The sequence below is a fragment of the Giraffa tippelskirchi genome, chromosome 4 (assembly GCF_054371585.1).
Source record: "Giraffa tippelskirchi isolate mGirTip1 chromosome 4, T2T-mGirTip1v1.2.pri, whole genome shotgun sequence".
Lineage (NCBI taxonomy): Eukaryota > Metazoa > Chordata > Mammalia > Artiodactyla > Giraffidae > Giraffa > Giraffa tippelskirchi.
The window spans coordinates 111,234,647-111,256,691 of NC_137278.1; the positions used below are offsets into that span (position 1 = coordinate 111,234,647).

Here is a 22,045-nt window from a genome sequence, read left to right on the forward strand (position 1 = left end):
ATCTAACTCTTTTACTTACTTTCAGCAAAGCTCTCAAAGGTCAAGAAGGAAATAAGAGATGATAAAATCTGCACATCCCAAAGTGAGGGGTGGTAATTGACATAAAACTTTCAAAAATGATTTTTAAAATTAGTTTGGCAACACCTTTTATTGTTGCTGTTCAGTCGCTAAGTTGTGTCTGACTCTGCAACCCCATCAACTGCAGCACGCCAGGCTTCCCTGTCTTTCACTATCTCGAGGAGTTTGCTCAAACTCATGTCCTCTCTTACCAGGATAAAATAAAAGGGTCAAAGTAGGAGAAGCCAGGTTGGTGAAAACTGAACAATTTCTTTAACTATATTTGTTGGTATGTTCTGAGTCTTTATAGGGGGTAGGAAAAACATAGCTTCCCTCTTGCATGAAATCGAGAGAAAAGGGGCTTTAGAGAGGCCATTGGAAGATTCTCACATGATGGAGTCTCTGTGGCCCCGCACTTGATACTTTCTTTTCTGTTGTCCATGTTGTGCTTGATTATTATATCTTCAAGGAGGATGGATGCTGCAAAGATATTTTGTTATACGGATGCTATAGTTTTTATGCTATATTGATTAAGAAAGAATTTGGATCAGAGAATGAAACTCATGGAGAATTTAGTACAGGTTTGTTCCTCTGTGATGATGTATTGTCTTCTTGAAGTCTTGACACATGTTTTATTCTTTAATAGCTCCAGGATAGTAGCTACTTAATCCTACATTTACCATGACCTTTTGACAGTCAGTTGCAAAGCAGAATTTGTTGTTTTCAGTCACCCAGTTGTGTCCAACTCTTTATGACCTCATGGACGGCAGCATGCCAGCCTCCCTCACATCTCCCAGAGTTTGCCCATGTTCATGTCCATTGCATTGGTGATGCCATCAGCCATCTCATCCTCTGATGTCCTCTTTTCCTTCTGCCCTCAATATTTCCCAACATCAGGGATTTTACCAGTGAGTCGGCTGTTCACATCAGATGACCAAAATATTGGAGTTTCAGCATCAGTCTTTCCAATGAGTGTTCAGGGTTGGTTTCCTTTAAGATTGACTAGTTTGATCTCCTTGCAGTCCAGGGGACACTCAAGAGTCCTCTCCAGCACCACAGTTAAAAGGCATCAATTCTTTGGCTCTGCCTTCTTTCTGGTCCACCTCTCACAACCATACATGACCACTGGGAAGACCATACACTTGACTATATGGACCTTTGTCAGCAGAGTGATGTCTCTGCTTTTCAACACGCTGTCTAGGTTTGTCAAAGCTTTCCTGCCAAGAAGCAATCATCTTCTGATTTCATGGCTGCAGTCATCATCCGCAGTGATTTTAGAGCCTAAGAGGAAATCTGTCATTGCTTCTACCTTTTCCCTTTCTATTTGCCATTAGGTAATGGGGCCAGATGTCATGATCTTAGTTTGTTTTAATATTTAGTTATAATCTGTCTTTTTCACTCTCTTCCTTTATCCTCATCAAGAGGTTCTTTAGTTCCTCTTTGCTTTCTGCCATTAAAGTAGTATCATCTGCACATCTGAGGTTGTTGATGTTTCTCCCACCTATCTTGATTCCAGTTTGTAACTCATCCAGCCCAGCATTTCTCATGATGTGTTCAGCATATAGGTTAAATAAATAGGGTGACAACAGACAGCCCTGTTGCACTCCTTTCTCAATCCTAAACCCTGTTGTTCCACAGGGTTCTGACTGTTGCCTCTTGACCCGCATACAGGTTTGTCAGGAGACAGGTAAGATGGTCTGGTATTCCCATCTCTTCAAGAGCTTTCCACAGTTTGTTATGATCCACACAGTCAAAGGCTTTGGCATAGTCGATGAAACAGAGGTAGATGTTTTTCTGGAATTCCCTTACTTTCTCTATGATCCAGTGAATGTTGGTATTTGATCTCTGGTTCCTTTGACTTTTCTAAACCCAGCTTGGACATCTGGAAGTTCTTGGTTCGTGTAATGCTTAAGCCTAGCATGCAAGATTTTAAGCATGACCTTACCAGCACCCTTATTTAAAATATGCTCATGAGATGTTTCTTGAGGCAGATAGAATTCATACATTCAGAAGCTAAAGCCCATATGTAAATATACTAATTTAATAACTGTTTATGAATACCATGTGTGGAGTGTTGTTTTCTTTCCAAAGTTCTGTGTGGTTTTAGCATTTAGGCACCTCTTATTCATCTCAAAGTGTTTTGACTTGATACACATACTAAACACTCGAGCCTGATTTCAGAGTAATTTTCCATTGAAATTACTTAGAGGCAAAAATAAAAAAATCTGAGACATCATTACTCTTACTTCAATGTGAATCACGAGCCTCATCAGCATGATTCCATTTCCTCTAAGTTGACTCCAAAAACTCTTCAACTCAAAGCAAAAATATAATGATATTTGCTTGTTAAGCTTTATAGAAGCATTGGGAAGCTTGGAAATGAGGCTTAAATCATATTGAACCTTGGATTTCCTAATGGTCATTTTTAAAATCATTAGAAACTATAAAAGTTTAATGGCTTGGTTTGGGAAAGTCATTCTAGACTCAAATCTAGAGAGAAAAATCTGAAGTGTATTTCACATATTATTTTACATTATAAAATAAATGTAATTTGATTTCTTGATCATATGATACACATACACTTAGATATAGACATGCATATACACATATAACATGTATATCATATGTGTATATTTGTGCATCTGTGTTTTTATGCATATATAAATATACATGTATATTTATTCTGCCATGAATGCAACGTATACACATGTATATGTTTATATATATTTGTGTGTGGAAAAGCTATGAAGTAGTAGAAAGTGATAAAGATTGTCTGACTCTAGCTCTTTTTCTTTCTTATTTTAAATGCCAAGCATTGTACCTGTGTAAGTAACTTTTCAAGAAGGTTGGTAATATTGATGCATATATACATTATTGGAAAGTGTACTGTGATTTTGCTACAGTAGCTTATATCTGCATACAAGTGTGCAATTATTTCAAAATGAATCTTCCTAGATGTAAGAAACTGAAAGTTGATATTTTAAAAAGCCCTTGAAATATAAATGTTGTGGCATAATATAGTGAAGAGTTATATTTTAAATATTTATTTAATTTTATGCATGCTTTATTTTAGTTTCTCATTTCTTAAGGAAATACTACTATTCAAGCATGTAAAATTGCTTGCTCTTCTAATTTTAAGTTAACAGATTGGCTACAGCATTTATTCTTCTATTTGAACACTTTCAAGAAAGAAGTTATAAACCCATTGAGATAAGAATTATATCTGTTCTATAAACATATTTCAAGGACGCGGAGTTATTACTGTTTCCTGACCAAGGAGACTTTAGCGTCCTGGTTATAGAAACAAGGAAGTGAACACTCAGAAATAGTTTCATTCTGTGAGTGTTTAATGCATTTGTATATTGATCGCTGGAAAAAAGATTGCCCACTCTCACCCATTTAACATGTTCTTTCCTGACAAGAAAATGCCATTCTGCAATTAGGAAAAAAAACACAACAAGGCATATTAAATAAATGACATGAGTTTGAGCAAACTCTGGGAAACAGTGAAGGACTGGGAAACCTGGCGTGCTCCAGTTCATGGGGTCACAGAGTCAGATATGACTTAGCAACTGAACAATAGTATTACATAAAACACTGTGCTTTTATTTTATTGAAATCACTAGTGAATTTGCCTGATTATCTGTTTGTAGCTGTTAGAATGTATTTAAAACTGCTTGAAGACCGACACAGCATCAGACACTGATGTGTTCCTTTTACATCCTTTAATAAACCTCTTGAAATTCTCCACACAATAACCTCACCTCAGTATTCGGAAAATGCTTTATTCTGTTGTATTGGAGGAACTTAAATTCTTGTTGTTTTGCTGCTTCTTGAGCACAACCAGCTTTCCCTGCCTCAGACACGGTGCTTCCATGTCTGAGAAAAATATATTCTCTCCACCCAGAAAGTTCTTACTTGGGTTCCCACACAGCTGTCTTCCTTACTTTTGTCTCTGTTCAAATATCTTCTGGAGTGGCTTTCTGGAACTACTCTATGTAATATAGCCTCTCCTGCCTTTCTGCCTTTTAAGTCTTACCCACTTACCTGTATTTTTCTTCATAGCCGTTACTACTATCTGGAGTTACAACAGTTCCTTGTATTTATTGGAATTTATTGATTCCATGAAAATAAGGATGTTGTGTGCTATATTCACCTCTCTCAATAGTGCCTGTCATATTGGAGGTGCTCTAAATATTATGTATTTTGTATACATATTTAGTTATTTACACGTCTATATACATCAAACCCTTGCTTAATCAATGTAGAAAGCAAGTTGAAAACCAAAAGATTTAGACAAGTGACAACCACACACACTTGAAGTCAATTTATGATTAAATGATCTCATACCACAAATATCTGAAAAAGAATTACTTTTTTTCCCAAGGAATAAGCAAACTAAAACATGATATGCTATAGATATTTTAACTGGTAACAGAAGAATTAAATTATTTAAATGCATGAAAAATAACTTTTATTAAGATAAATTCTATTTGCAACAATTAATTTAAAGATATAGCATCACACCAATTATTCTGTAATTGCTTTAAATAAATAGAGACCAATTTAGCTGTGAGATTCACATCAACCACTGGTTGAGTTAAAACTGGTCAGATTGCCTGTCTGCGGGTGAAGAGATCTCCTTATACATCCCCAGGCTATATTCATTTCTTTGCATAGACATAGCATGACTTGATAAAGATCTCTGTATTGGATCAGGATAAAGGAGCAAAAGAGGCATATTGAATATCATCAGATCCTTAAGACAAGATTACTGTTTGCTTGTTCAAGTAATATTATAGAAATACATTGTTATTTCTATCATCTCAAAGATGTCTCCCGGAAGTGTGTTAGAAAACTTTGGCAAAATAACTCATTGTTGGTTCACAAGCCATTTCAGATTTCCTTTCTGTGAAGTTATTTGTGTTCTATCAGCCCCATCAGACCTTATCAGATATTTCTTTATTCCAATAGAAAAATATACTTTTAAACATAATCTTCTTGTATTATCATTGTCCTTCTGAAACTCTATGGAGAAGGAAATGGCAACCCACTCCAGTACTCTTGCCTGGACAATCCCATGGATGGAGAAACCTGGTGCAGGCTACAGTTCATGGGGTCACAAAGAGTCGGACACAACTGAGTGACTTCACTTTCACTCTGAAACTCTAAGTGTAAATTCTATAATATAATACATGTTCCTGGCCACTCTAATGCTTTAGAAATTCAAAGTTCAAAACCATATAAATAAACTAATATGGATGGACAGAGCTAAACTAATATGGATAGAACATGATGATTAGGTAATTCAGTGACAATTTTATGCATTTTCTTAAGTAAAAATTGCATTTTACTAGTGACCTTGTCTCAAGAGCAACAGAGTAGTTGAGATGGGAGTAAGAAATAGAAAATGCAAGTAAGGGTTCCTGTCATTCAGCATGAAATAATAACAGTGATAAATATTCTAAGAGCATTATTTCAAAGGATCTTTTATGTTAACAGTCATCATACAGATATTGTTTTTCTCCTATGTTCAGTGGTTGGAACATTATTCTCTTATCCAGGAAGCTGTAAAAGATATATTTGTCTTTGGAAGTCCTACATGGTTGTAAGATACTTTCTCTTCCCTAGGTAATTTCTACTAATGCAGATATCAATTATGCTTTCAAACTTTTCAATATCTCGCCCCACGTGTTATGGGTAGTGCAGGTTGGTTTTGTTTTATAGCCTTTGTTAATGCATTTACAGATTGCGTTGAAAGAGTCTGAGAAAATTACTCCATACATCAGCATCAACAGTGCAAATTGTGTGTTGTTTTTTTTTAATCTACATACTGTTCTGGTATACTACATTGTACAATCAGTTAAAAAAAAAATGACTGAAGTTGGTTCTGGAAAGTTGTATGGCTGGAGCAAATGTACTTTTGAATGTTTCTCAAAATTGAGCAACAGAAAGGGCAGTAAACAAAACGGACTATGAAACTAAACATATATGCTGCCTTCTTCCTACCATCCAGATTCAGAAATACTTGTGACTTCTGTCTTGATGGTTAATATAACATCACTTGTGAAATTAATGAAACTAAAATGTTTTCCATGTACATAATGCTTTTCTCTACCAAATGAATCTTAAATGAAGCTTTATTTATATAGATGTGCTAAGTGTGAACAGAGGGGGTTATTTGGTAATTGTAAGTTAATTAATTATTCAGTTCCGTTCAGTTCAGTCACTCAGTCATGTCCGACTCTTTGTGAACCCATGGACTGCAGCACACCAGGCTTTCCTGTCCATCACCAACTCCCGGAATTTCCTCAAACTCATGTCCATCAAGTCAGTGATGCCGTCCAATCATCTCATCCTCTGTCGTCCCCTTCTCCTCCCACCTTCACTCTTTCCCAGCATCAGGATCTTTTCCAATGAGTCAATTCTTCACATCAGGTGGCCAGAGTATTGAAGTTTCAGCTTCAACATCAGTCCTTCCAATGAATATTCAGGACTGATTTCCTTTAGGATGGACTGGTTGGATCTCCTTGCAGTCCAAGGGACTCTCAAGAGTCTTCTCCAACACTACAGTTCAAAAGCATCAATACTTCAGTGCTTGGCTTTCTTTATGGTCCAACTCTCACATCCATTCATGACTACTGGAAAAACCATCATTTGACTAGATGGACCTTTGTCAGCAAAGTAAAGTCTCTGCTTTTTAATATGCTGCCTAGGTTTTTCATAGCTTTTCTTCCAAGGAGCAAGTGTCTTAATTTCACGGCTGCAGTCACCATCTGCAGTGATTTTGGAGATCAAGAAAATGAAGTCTGTCACTGTTTCCATTGTTTCCCCATCTATTTGCCATGAAGTGATAACTAATTACAGCTGTAACAAATGTTTCTTTAAGATTCCTATGGTAACATTTTGTAAGTAAAGATAATTTTACAGCCAACTGTATTATCAAAATATTGCTCTTCTTTACCCAGCCATGTGTAGAAGAGTAGCCTTAACTGAATATTACAATGTTTCTAACCTGCGTAGTATGAATTCTAATGTATTAATACATTAAACTAATGTTTAATTTTTATATCAAACTTGCTTTACTATCTGCATTTACTTTTCTTTTTCCCTCTTGAGTACAGATTGTCTGTGCCACATAGAACAAATTATAGGACATTTTGTTATTCTAAATCAATATCTTTCTCTTCCATGTGTCATGAATTTCAGTGTCAAGAACATTTCCACAAAAGAAACAAAAGCATTGTGCACTTTATAATACACTTTCAAACATTTTCCTTACAATGCTTTGTTATATTTTATTCAAATATTTTTACAGCACAAAAATGAAACAGAGCATTGCCTAATCAGAACACTAGTACCCAACTGCCTCGCTCCCTTGATCTTCTGAGATCAATTCACCGCTTAAGAAGCCTGCATTTACTCCTTGCCACCATCTCTAATTGGAGAAGGAAATGGCAACCCACTCCAGTATTCTTGCCTGGAGAATCCCAGGGACGGAAGAGCCTGGTGGGCTGCCATCTATGGGGTCGCACAGAGTCGGACACGACTGAAGCGACTTAGCAGCAGCAGCAGCAGCAGCCGTCTCTAATCTCATTCTAAGATTGTCTACAATATGGTCCAAGCTACTTTTCCAGCCTTGTTTTCTCTCAGTTCTCCTGCCATGCCAGCCTACTGTCTAGAAACCAAACATGCCTAATACTTCTCCTCCCCCATAGCTTTACTCCTCCATAACTGGTCCTCTTGAGACCTTGTCCCTGTCAAAACACATGGATCTTCCACGTACCCTAAGCCATTGGAGCTTTAGCTACTTCTGTGGATTTTAGTTTGTATGCAAAGAGAACTCATTATAAATTGCTTTGTGTAGGAGTTACGAGTAGGTTTAATGCTCTCTCCCCCACTCTTATCTTCTAGATAGAAATTTCTTGGAATTTCTCATTTTTTTATTCAGAACAGTGTTTGGCAGGTGCCTTGCCCAAAGTATTCTAGCAGCAAAATCTATTAAATGAAAATAAATCATGAAGGAATCAGATCAGATGCTTTGATGAGGTTTTCACAGAAAAAAAAGAATAAGAATAATTGTTGAAACAATTATTATGTTTAAGTGGAGAGTCTTATGTTTATTATGTTAAGTCTTATGTTAAGTGGAGAGTCTTAAGTGAAAGTCTTATGTTTAAGTGCAGATGCAAAGTGACAGTGTCAGCTCAGATATATACTTTCATTATCATTAAATAGTGACTTGATTTAGCTAAGACAGGTTCAGGTTTCTTCAAGTATGTATTGTGTCTCCAATAGCATTGCTTCAGTTCTTACCTCTAATATGCACTCACCTGCCAAGATCACTATCTAGACTTTTGAGGCTATTGCTCATACATATATATATACACACACACAAATATGTACATATTTATTCATTACAGAAAGAATAAAACATTTGTATTTAATAACAGAGTAAATGTTTAAATTTTCAGGTTTGATTTACATAAATAACACCTACTAAATAAATCCTTGATAAAATAGAGATGAATTAAAATAGTATCAATATTATTTGCAATGAATTTAACCATGAATGCTATCATTATTTGATTCCTTTCATATTAAGGGTCTATTTAAAAAAGTCATTTAGATTTTCCTGATCTAAACAGCTTATAAATTTTATTATATGCTCCCTGCAAAGACTTCTGCTCATCATTTTAATAGTAAGATTAAATTTGACATTGTGGTAAACTGTGCCTGATGTATTGATTGGGTCTTCCAAAGCTTATCAGAAAACACAGAAGAATTTTCCATTTTAGGCTTGAATGTCCCTAATTCACCATAGAGTCACCTCTTACTCCTTGTTAAAGTGATGATCCATATTAGTTCCCTGTCATGTAGTTTTTATATTATACACATCACAGAAATGACCTTGCTCGTTCTTGATTGTTCAGTTGCTCCGTCATGTCAGACTTTTGGGACCCAATGGACTGCAGCACACCAGACCTCTCTGCACCTCACTATCACACAGAGATTACCCAAGTTCATGTCCACTGAATTGGTGATGCTATCCAACCATTTCAACCTCTGTCACCCTCTTCCCTTCTGCCTTCAATCTTTCCCAGCATTAGGGTCTTTTCCAGTGAGCCAGCTCTTGACATCAGGTGGCCAAAGTATTGGAGCTTCAGTATCAGCACCAGTCCTTCCAATGAATTCAGGGTTGATTTCCTTTAGGACTGACTGATTCGATCCCTTTGCAGTCCAACGGACTCTCAAGAGTCTTCTCCAACACCACAGTTCAAAAGCATCGATTCTTCAGCATTCAGCTTTTTTTATGGTCCAACTCTCACATCCATGCATGACTACTGGAAAACCATAGCTTTTACTATATGGACCTTTGTTGCCAAAGTGAGGGTTCTGCTTTTTAATACCATGTCTAGGTTTATCATAGTTTTTCTTCCAAGGAGTTAAGTGCCTTTTAAGTTCATGGTTGCAGTCACCATCCACAGTGATTTTGGAGCCCTAGAATATAAAATCTGTCACTGTTTCCATGGTTTCCCCATCTGTCTGCCATGAAGTGATGGAACTGGATGCCAAGATATTCGTTTTTGAATGTTGAGTTTTAAGCCAGCTTTTTCACTCTCCTCTTTCACCTTCATCAAGAGGCTCTTGAGTTCCTCTTCGTTTTCTTACATAAGGGTGGTCTCATCTGCATATCTGAGGTTGTTGATATCTCTCCTGGCAATTTTGATTTCAGCTTGTGCTTCATCCAGCCTGGCATTTCATATGATGTATTCTGCATATAAATTAAATAAGCAGGGTGACAATATACACCCTTGACATACTCCTTTCCCAATATGGAACCAGTCCATTTTTTCCATGTCCAGTTATAACTGTTGCTTCTTGACCTGCATACAAATTTCACAAGAGGCAGTTAGGTAGTCTGGTATTCCCATCTCTTTAAGATTTTCCACACTTTGTTGTGATCCACACAGGCAAAGGCTCTAGCATGGTCAATGAAGCAGATGTTTTTCTGGAATTCTCTTGCTTTTTCTATGATCCAACGGATATTGGCAGTTTGATCTCTGGTTCCTCTGCCTTTTCTAAATCCAGCTTGAACATCTGGACGTTCTCCGTTCATGTACTGTTGAAGCCTGGCTTGGAGCATTTTGAACATCACTTTGCTAGTGTGTGAAATGACTTCAATTGTGCAGTAGTTTGAATATTCTTTGGCATTGCCTCTCTTTGGGATTGGAATGAAAACTGACCTTTTCCAGTCCTGGCACTGCTGAGTTTCCCAAATTTGCTAGCATATTGAGTGCAGCACTTTAATAGCACCATCTTTTATGATTTGAAATAGTCAGCTGGGATTCCATCACCTCCACTAGCTTTGTTTGTAGTGCTGCTTCCTAAGGCCCACTTGACTTCGCATTCCAGGATGTCTGGCTCTAGGTGAGTGATCACACCATCGTGATTATCTGGGTCATTAAGATCTTTTTTGTACAGTTCTTCTGTGTATTCTTGCCACCTCTTCTTAATATCTTCTGCTTCTGTTAGGTCCATACCATTTCTGTCCTTTATTGTGCCCATCTTTGCATGAAATGTTCTCTTGATTTCTCTAATTTTCTTGAAGAGAGCTCTAGTCTTTCGCATTCTATTGTCTTCCCCTATTTCTTTGTGCTGTTCACTTTAGGAAGGCTTTCTTATTTCTCCTTGCTATTTTCTAAAACTCTGCATTCCGCTTGGTATATGTTTCTTTCAACCTTTGCCTTTTGCTTCTGTTCTTTTCTCAGCTCTTTGTAAGGCCTATTCAGACAACCATTTTTCATTTTTTGCATTTGTATTTCTTGGAGATGGTTTTGATCCCTGCCTCCTGTACAGTTTTACAAACCTCTACTCGTAGTTCTTCAGGCACTCTGTCTATCAGATCTATTTCTCCCTTCCACTGTATAATCACTAGGGATTTGATTTAGGTCATACCTGAATGGCCTAGTGGATTTCCCCTACTTTCTTCAACTTAAGTCTGAATTTTGCAATAAGAAGTTCATAATCTGAGCTACAGTCAACTCCCAGTCTTGTTTTTGCTGACTGTATACAGCTTTTCCATCTTTACCTAAAAAGAATATAATCAATCTGATTTCAGAATCAACCATTTGCTGATGTCCATGTGTAGAGTCCTCTCTTGTATTGTTGGAAGAGGGTGTTTGCTATGACCAGTGCATTCTCTTGGCAAAACTCTGTTAGCCTTTGCCCTGCTTCATTCTGTACTCCAAGGCCAAACTTGCCCATTACTCCTGGTATGTCTTGACTTCCTCCTTTAGCATTCCAGTCCTCTACAATGAAAAGCACATTTTTTGTTGATGTTGGTTGTAGAAAATCTTGTAGGTCTTCATAGAACTATTGGATTTAATGTTCTTCAGCATTAGTGATTAGAACATAGACTTGGATTACTGTGATATTGAATGGTTTGCCTTGGAAACGAGCAGAGATCATTCCGTCGTTTTTGAGATTGCATCCAGGTACTGCATTTCAGACTCTTTTGTTGTCTGAGAGCTGGTCCAAGGGATTCTTGACCGCAGTAGTAGATATAATGGTCATGTGAATTAAATTCACCCATTCTGGTCCATTTTAGTTTGCTGATTCCGAAAATGTCAATGTTCACTCTTGCCATCTCCTGTTTGACCACTTCCAATTTACCTTGACTCATGGACCTAACATTCCAGGTTCCTATGCAATACTGTTCTTTATAGCATCGGACTTTATTTTCACCACCAGACACATCCACAACTTGGCATTGTTTCTGCTTTGACTCAGCCTTTCATTCCTTCTGGAGCTATTTCTCTGCTTTTCTCCAGTAGTATATTGGACACTTACTGACCTGGGGAATTCATCTTTCAGTGTCCTGTCATTTTGCCTTTTTGTACTGTTCATGGGGTTCCCAAGGGAAGAATGCTAAAGTGGTTTGCCATTCCCTTCTCCAATGGGGCATGTTTTACCAGAACTCTCCACTATGAACCATCTGTCTAGAGTGGCCCTAAGCAGCATGGCTCGTGGTTTCATTGAATTAGGCAAGGTTGTGGTCCATGTGATCAGTTTGGTTAGTTTTCTGTGATTGTAGTTTTCATCCTGTCTGCCCTCCGATTGATGAGGATAAGAGGCTTGTGCAAGCTTCCTCATAGGAGGGACTGGCTGTGGGGAAAACTGGGTCTTGTTCTGGTGGGCAAGGCCATACTCAGTAAGTCTTTAATAAAATTTTCTGCTGATGGGTGGGGCTGTGTTCCCTCCCTGTATTTTGACCTGAGGCCAAACTATGTACGATGATGGCAGTAACCTCCTTCAAAAGGACTTATGTCAGCATGCGGGGCCTCCCAGGACTGTTGTAGTCTGTGCCCCTGACCCCTAGGCAGGCCACTGTCGACCTATGCCTCTGCCGGAGACGCCCAAGCACTCACAGGCAAGTCTGGCTCAGTCTCTTCTGGGGTCACTGCTCCTTTCTCCTGGGTCTTCGTGCGCACATGGTTTTGTTTGTGCCTTCCAAGAGTCTCTGTTTCCCTAGCCCTGTGGAATTTCTGTAATCAAGTCCTTCTGACCTTCGAGATCAGATTCCCTGGGGATACTCAGTCCATTTGCCGGATCCCCGGGTTGGGAAGTCTGTTGTGGGGCCTGGAACTTTCACAGCAGCGTGAAAACTTCTTTGGTATAATTGTTCTCCAATTCATGAGTCGCCTGCCCGGCAGCTCTGTTGTGGGGCTAACGGTGACCTCCTTCAACAGGACTTATGCCATGTGCCAAGCCTCCCAAGATGGCTGTTGCCAGAGTCTCTGTCTCCATGGCAGGCTACTGCTTAGTACATCATTAACATGATGTGCTCAGTGCTATGATACAGATATATGGGTTGGGATTCTATGGGCAGGGACCTTTCCTTCTGCTTCATTTGTTCCACACAACTCCTAGAATAGTCCTAGAGAAATACAAGGACATTTGCTGAGTTTTACCTATTAGAGAAATGGAACTGTGAGTTGACATGGGGCCACCTCCAGTATATTGACAATAAGACTACAATTTGTATTCAGCTCGGAGAAGGTTTGTACTTCCCCACAACCTCTGCCAACCAAGTTTACTATTCTTAATATAATTAGCAGTTAAATGATTTCATTACATTGACATTTTAGTCCATGTTTTGATTGTTAGTAAAATTAGATATCCACATGTGGTAGATGATATTACATAGGCTCCATTAGTCTGTTAAAGTGAATTATTGCATGATTATGTTCTGAGTCCCCCCTATATCAAAGAAATAGAAATGTTAATAATAAAATCAGTTTCTTTTCAAAAATGACATGAACTTAAAGAGGAAATTACAATGCTAGGGGATTCTATGGCAAAATCCACAGTGACACCACTGAAAAGCACAGTAAAAATTTGCTTGTATAATATAAAATTCCAAAAATTTTTTAATTTTAAATCGAAGATAGCTCTCTTGAGTTTTCTACCAGAAGGCCTAAAACTCAGGCCCTTATAATCCCTGCCTAGAATCCTGCCTGCAAGGGAATTTGCCTGTTCTAAGGAATTAGTTCTCAGGAATTAATCTTGATTGTATTCCTTTTGTCAGTGAAAATTAGTTGCCATTCACATTAGACACCTAAAGGATCAAAGAGTAGAAGCTGAGAAAACAGCCTCACTTGATCTGCTGTTACTCTATTCATTATATCATTTCATGGGTGAAATGAAACGAAAGTCTCTTTCAAACCCAAGTAAAATAATGGCAACTTTTTACATAAAATTTTATTGAAGTCTCCCCCAAATTTCTAATACTAGAGGACTCAACTGCTTTCTCTAGTGAAAAATTTGTTATGACTTAACTCTATATCCTCCATGTTTGCTTATTGGTTATTCATTTCTCTCAAATATAGTCAGGTTTTTGCAACATCTTTGAGATGTCTGTATAAATCATTAGTTTAGAATTGTATAGGATTGCATTTATGGTTATTTTAAGAAAAATAATTTTATCAGAAGTAAGTGGTTAGTTCTTACTTATAGTCAGTGTCTTATTTAGTTTCTTCTCCCTTTTGGTCTTTTCTATTTATCGATTTGTTTTCATCCACTGATGAGGGATCTAGAATCTGTTGTTCTGAAACTCTGACTTCATATGCATTTATTATCAGAAAGGAAATCCCATTCTATGCTTTGAAATTCTTACCATTTCCAATACCCACACACCTAATTCTAAGAACTAGTTTTTAAAAGGAGTTTTCTCCAAGTAACGTTTTTTTGATTTTGTTTTTGTTTTTAATTTCTAAAGCTTTTATATTAAATAAACATTGTTCAATTAAAGAGTTGAGAGTTTAGCTGTTTAAATTAATGTGAACTTTGTGTTGAGTCAGTCATCATATAACATCTTTTAGCCATCCCTTTGGTAGTTAGTTAACTTTGATAGTCACTCAAATTTGGTTGACTCTAGTTAGAAACTGAAAATGTATCTCTACACAGGCATGACGGTGCATTTTTACTTCCTGCCTAATTCTGTGTGAGCTGGGTAGGTATTTGAAGTTAAAAATAGGAGGATGAATGTTTTATGCATCTCATAAATATATCCTTGAAGGTAATCCCACAGTAGTAAATGCTTATATGTAGATGAAACGATTCTGTTGATTTAGAAATCTTCTGTTTAATGTAGGAATAATGCTATTCAGGTAAAATTTCCAGGAGTAGTAATGAATTTTACAAAGGTTATGTATTGAACATTCCTTGAAAAGACTTCTACTTTTAAGGCTTTTTTATTCTTTGGAGATTAGACATATTCAATTACTTTTTGAAATCAAAGATACCTCATTAAATCAAATAACCTAGTCTTTGTTTCCTTAGGGTAGGTGTTGTGTTACCCCATCTTACAGATGAAGCCATTAAGATGCAAAAACATTTGAACTGCTTCAGGTGATACACATCAAATAAGTAGAAGAGGAATGTCTAGAAAATAGATTTTCTACATTCTCAAGTCCATTCCAACACTACAGAGACTTTGTTGCAAAGGAAAAATAGAATTCTGATACAGAGTTGAATGTAGATACTGACTCTACCACTTACAAATTCCAAATAAGTTGTGACCTAAGTTTGCTCATATGCTAATAGAGATTTAACACCTACTTCACCATGTCCTTGTGAAGATGAATGTGATAAATACATGCAATCTGCTGAGTGCAGCTTATTAAATAACAGTTATAATTACTTTTTAAAATCATCTTCTTCCTGGCCATGAATCTTTCAGGAGGGCATTTTTCATGTGACTATAAAGGCCCAGGATACCTATGAGTGAATTTGTGTTGATGTTTGTATCTTACACTTTTTTTAATGTACCAGCAAGAAAGAGATAATGAAGATGGTGTCTTGGAACTAATTTAATGTGAGAAATTGCTTATTTTCTGTTTTATCTCTACACTTGTTCCTCAATTGAATAGAAAGGACTGAAGATCACTTCATCTCTAGCCCTGAACTTCCAGGTTGGTGTTTTTCCATGGTGCTGAACTGAGCCCATCAGCATAGAACTGTAAAAATTTCATGCATACATCCCAACATCATGGTTATTTGGGCTTGAATTTGCAGTAAGTCAAGATTCAAACATCATTTTCTCTCTTTTGATCTTAAAGCTGTATCCAGAATTGCTGCCCAACTCGTCCCACCCAACCTCAAAACACTGAGGACGTTGAGTCATCTTGTTTTCATTTCTTGTCACCTCTTCATGTGTTATTAGGGCACGTGCGGTTTTTATAGCTACTTTGGAGCCCTTTGTGAAGCTATTTGGTGGGCTTCTCCTTTTTATAAAGCCAACAGGTATGTCAGCATCTATGTTATGTGAATATTCTCCACAGTCTCTAATTGTTGGAGCACCAGAATCTGTAGAGAAATCAAAACCATTTGAACCTAGTCCATTTGTTTTGTGTTCTCTTTCCCTTAAGCCTTTCTCATCCTTTATGCCCCTGGCCACCCAGAGAGACACTAATTCTGCCATCAGCGACCCTTCAGCTTTCTTAAAGGGGCGTCACCATCAGCAGTCTTGATTTGAACTTTGACCCATAAGGCACATTCTGCTGTCTTCTGAAAAAGCTGGGAAAGTGGCGCCTCTCAAGTTGAGCAGACTTAATTGTCAAACTAATATCAAATCATAGCTTCAGGGGCCTTTCAGGATATTTGACTAGGCCTTTCTAGTTAAAGAACATTACCTTTCATCCTCATATGATAGATCCTTGATTCTGTTTCCAAAAAATGTGTGGAGGAATAGATGCTGATAAGGAAACAGGGTAGGGGGCTCCACAGCTGCCTCAGGATCATCAACCGTGCTTGACGGGCACAGAGTCATGTTTGGTGGCTACCAAACCACCCTCATGGAAGAAAGTGAAAAGGAACCAAAGAGCCTCTTGATGAAAGTGAAAGAGGAGAGTGAAAAAGCTGGCTGAAAGCTCAACATTCAGAAAACTAAGATCATGGCATCTGTTCCCATTACTTCATGGCAAATGGGGAAACAGTGGAAACAGTGTCAGACTTTATTTTTGGGGGGCTCCAAAATCACTGCAGATGGTGACTGCAGCCATGAAATTAAAAGACGCTTACTCCTTGGAAGGAAAGTTATGACCAACCTAGACAGCATATTAAAAAGCAGAGACATTACTTTGCCAACAAAGGTCTGTCTAGTCAAAGCTATGGTTTTTCCAGTAGTCATGTATGGATGTGAGAGTTGGACTATAAAGAAAGCTGAGCACCAAAGAATTGATGGTTTTGAACTGTGGTGTTGGAGAAGACTCTCGAGAGTCCCTTGGACTGCAAGGAAATCCAACCAGTCCATCCTAAAAGAGATCAATCCTGAGTGTTCACTGGAAGGACTGATGTTGAAGCTAAACTCCAATACTTTGGCCACCTGATGCGAAGAGCTGACTCATTTGAAAAGACCCTGATGCTGGGAAAGATTGAGGGCAGGAGGAGAAGGGGACGACAGAGGATGAGATGGCTGGATGGCATCGCCGACTCAATGGACATGAGTTTGGGTGAACTCTGGGAGTTGGTGATGGACAGGGAGTCCTGGCGTGCTGCAGTCCATGGGGTCGCAAAGAGTCGGACATGACTGAGTGACTGAACTGAACCAATCATTATTCCAGTACATTTTCTGAGCTCAAAATATACTCTGCCCATCTCCATCAACAGAGGAGTGTTTAAGCACCACCTCACTGTAGGGAAACAAACATGTACCACATGCCTCCTCTAGTTGTCAAGTCAAAATTAACATTGAGGGACTGGGGAAAGCAATGAGATCATAGACAAGTAAGAGCTAAATTATGTTACAGAATATGAGTGCTCAACAAGCTCGTAGGAATGAAACATATAAGAGAGTGGTTTTCTTCAATTTGTTTTATTGAAGTACAGTTGATTTACAATGTTATGCTAGTTTCTGGTATATAGCAGAGGGACTCAGTTATACATAAATATAATAGTTTGCAGTTGTTAATCCCAAACTCTTAATCCCTCCCCCACCTTCCCTTTGACAACTACAAGTCTGTTCTCTATGCCTGTGAGTCTGTTTCTTTTTAATAGATAGGTTTATTTGTGTCATATTTTAGATTCCCCATATAAGCAATATATGATATTTGTCTTTCTCTGACTTAACTTCACTTAATATGATCATCTCTAAGTCCATTCGTATTGCTGCAAATAGCACTATTTCATTTTTTTAATGGCTGAGTAGTATTTCATTATGTATATGTATACCACATTTTCTTTATCCATTTATCTATTGAAGGACACTTATGTTGCTTCCATGTCTTCACTATTGTAAATGATAGGAAGCCAGTGTTGATCATCAAAGGCATCATGGAGGTATCTACAATTGTGCCTGGCGGGTCTTAAATGAAATAGCTCTTCATGGAATTAAGTATAGATCCTAAGAGTTTCTTCAACTTTCTCCTCTCTCAGATGAACAGTAACAATTCTCTGACCTTGTAGAAAAAGAATATTTATGTAAATTCCTGCCATTTCATGGCTTCTTTTGAACACTCTCCATTTCTGTTCACTTGGAGACTCTAGATGTGGAAGCAGAGAGTGTATAGAGTCATTTTAATAAGAACAGATAAAGATTTCTTCATCTGGATGCTTCTATCAATAGTATATGTAAATGTCATTTCACACATGCCAAAGCTATAAATCACAATTTACATTCTATCTTCTATATTAAAGTTTCTTTTCATGAGATTTTTTTCCCATTACTTGAAATCAATACATTGCTCTTTTATTCATCTTTTTCTCCTCCTACCCCCATTTCTCTTCATTTAAAACTCATACCTGGCTACTCTCTTCTACAGAAATGTTTACAGCTGCCCATTTTAATAAACAGAACTACATACAGAAATATTTAGAAACGGAAGGCACCTTGGAAAATCACCTTTCTCCACACTGTCATTTCATGGTGCACAAAGGAGCAAGGTTAAACCTGCAAGACTGATGTAACTGAGGTCAAAATAAATCAAGTGATTTGCTTAAAGTCATACACTAGATAAGACAGATTTACTTTCATCAACATTCAATATCATTCATTCAACAAGCGTTTATTTGTGTGATAGGCACAATTCTAGGAGCTGAAGGCCAACAGAGTCTCCCCTAGGCATACTTCTGTTCATGACACTCATGTTTCTTCAGGTTTATTCTCCGTTAGCTGTGTCCACTGTGGCTTTCTGCTATCCCTTTTTAAAGACAGTTTTATTTCTTCATGCATTGATAGTGTCTTTATCTTCACCCAGTCCCAATTAACTTCCCCAAGTTAATTAGTTCTCATCCTCCTTTTCAAGGTGCAAACTGACTCTCCTGACTCAGTGCCATTTTGCCTCATTATCAGGCCCCCATTCTAAAATAATTATTTTGAGTATAATGAAAATGTTAAACATGGTTGAGCCCAGTATGTAATTTGTTATAACTCTGACTGCCAACAAATGGTTTACAGTATGTTTTGACTTGTATAATAAAATGTCACATCAAAAAAAATGAGCAAACCCTTCATCTTTCCCCTGACCTCACCCACTTCAGTCTTTGTTGGTAAATATTTGCTTCTATTGTAATGGCAGGCTTGTTAGGCTTAAGCATCTTAAGTGATTGTCAATGGTTAGACACAAAAAATAGAAAATGTTCCTTCCTCTTATATGGCCTTTTGGCCTTCTTCCTTCCTTTTAGGAAAGCCCATATTCTGTGTTGTTGCCTTATTGTTCCTACCAGCAACTATGGTGATTGCATCTAGTTACAGAACATTTGTTTATTTACTGTATTACTTGATGGAATATTTTTCTTTTATCACCTGATACTGCCTAATAGTTATCTAGATAAATGTCATTATCTTTTGTAGTTACAAACAGAATAAAACCATCTTGTGCTTAATGAACAAAATAAGAATAGCCACAGGGCAGTGTTTCATAGAGATATTGAAAAGTGGCATTTTGTATTATTTAAGTTTTTTTAACATTTTAAATGTTTTTACATTTAAAATGGCTTTACATTCTCTTTTGGGGTCATGCTTGCTGTTTCAAACTTTCATAAAACATTGCAAGAATAGGACAGGAAGTTCTCATGTGCCCTTTACCTCAGTTAACCAACGGTTTATATTTTATCCTATATGTCAGTTTCTCTTTCAGTCTCATAAAGCATGATATACCTATATATATATATATATATATATATATATATATTCATCATATTATATGTGTGTATACACAGTTCATATATTTTTCAAACCATTTGAGAATAAGTTGCAGACATGGTATGACTTATCCTAAATACTTCAGCATGTATTTCAATGTATTTCCTGAATACAGGACATTCTCTTGCATCATACAAAACAAGAATCAAACACGAGTAATATGTCGTTGACATAATACCATTACCTAATTCGTAGTCCATATTCAAATTTCATCCTCTGGCATGATAATGTTCTTAACAGCTAAGTGTTTTGTCCCACTGGTCTAGGATCCAATCTAGAATCATGTAATCCATTTAGTTGTCATGCGGTGCTTTACTTTTTTCTTTAAAAGCTTATATTCAGTCACTAATGACCTGGACAGTATCTCTTTTTAAAGTAATTTCTACAGGCTGACTACTGTTCCAAGAATAGGAAGTTTAGCCAAAGCTGGCTACCAAAATCCGTTAACAACAGGAATATCTGTGCTGAGGAAACAGCACATCCACTGTAAAGCCCTATTGTGACCACTTTTGGCATTATAGGAAGATAGCACAAGAAAGAGAACTCTGAGTTTATCACTACTTTGCAGTTTTGAAATTTAAAACTTGGGAGAGAGATACTGTTGCCATTCTAGTCAAAGAATAGAGTGTACAAGTAGCCATGTTGCACAGATTTGCAGTAAGTACTTAAATCCAGTCCTAAATAAATATTTAGCTCAGTGCTGTGTTAGTGAAATCTCAGTTGAAATCAATATTTTCATCAGAATGAAATACTGGAGATATTTTTTAAAGTTTGGATGTAAATATTGTTATTTTTTAATCTAAAAGTCCTCTTTAAAAAAAAAAAAGCTGTGTATTTTTAAATGTCTAGAATTAAAGAGAATGCAATTAGTTCCTTCCTCTCAAAAAAAAAAAAAAGCAAGTAACACAGATTTTTAGTATTTATGATGCCTAAAGCATGCAGTGTTTTGCTTAGTTCTGTAAATAGAATTATCATGAGGGTTACAGGGTTTCAGCAGTGATTTCTAGTCACTGTTGAGCAATAGTAATCCCTAAGTCTCAGAAAATTTTCTTTTTTTTTTTCCCATGTCAGGCTTCCTTCTAAAACTAGATAAAAAGAACATGAAAGAGCCTTTGGTTTTAAAGTAAATGAACCTACCTAAACAGATTCATTTTATTTTTTTAAAGTATTGTAATAACACGCAAAAGTACCAAGTCTTGATGCCAGAAAATTGAGTTAGCCCACTGATAGCAATTACACTCCTGAAAAACCAGATAGATGACGGGAGGTACAAAATCCTCCTGTGTTATTTTCACATTTTCCCTCTAAAAACAAGAGAGATGTTTACACATGCAAGAGACAGAAATTAGCTACCAGAAAAATACTATGCACATCCATATTCAGCACATAGATTAAAAATAAAATAGTTGTTTTTTCCTTACAGTAGAACAGGCTTACCCATTCATCCTTGTGATAGATATGCATACAAGACCAAAATGAAATCGAATCCCTGCAGATGGCTCATAAGTCACAAAAACTGTTTAATCTTTTCACGGCATCCCTTTGGGAAGCCTTCCCCTTGGTAAGTAATAACATGCAATATATATAATGTCAAGTATTTTAGTTTTTTAGTAGAAAGACTTCTTTTGCTCTAACAGATTTTTCCCCACATTTCTTATAAAGAGATTTATGTCACTGTGTTACCTTAATATGTACGTCCACAGCATTCTGTTGTAGCTTTTGTTTTACATAAGAAAAGTGTCAGTATTCAGGAACCATGTATGCAAATATTATCTAAAATTGATTGTGGCTCAAAGTCATATTTTAAGAGGCAGTCAGGTAAATCTAAATGCAGTTTTACCGTTGCTCTTTCTAATGGATTTTGCTAGAAAACAGTTGAGTTTCAAGCAGGACTAAAATGAAGAGACCTTGGAGTCTTAACCATTGAACAGATGCTCTAAACGCAGCTTTGAAAATATAGCTGTCACTTCAGATCTTTTCCACTGAGTACCTATGTAAGCCAGTTGCCAGAGCTGCTGGCATTATAATGTTTTCATAGTTATGTGTAAAATAGACACTGTGAGAACTCATAAAACAGAGTAACGAGCCTATTATCAACCTATTTTTAACTATTTCATTGTCTTGGATTTCCTTCTACTTAAATATTTGGAAGACCAAAACTAATGAGAATTTATAATAAAGAGGTACTTGTGTAGCACTGTGATATTGTTCATTTGTGAGTTGCTAACTTGTCAAACCAAATCAGAAATTCTTGAATCTTTATTACATTAAAACAATTCCTGATAT

General features: G+C 37.0%; 1 protein-coding gene across 3 annotated transcripts in view; it reads left to right on the forward strand.

The window, feature by feature from the left end:
* SYT1 (synaptotagmin 1) overlaps positions 1 to 22,045 on the forward strand; it is a 607,838-nt gene that overhangs the window by 182,679 nt on the left and 403,114 nt on the right. The window lies entirely within an intron of this gene.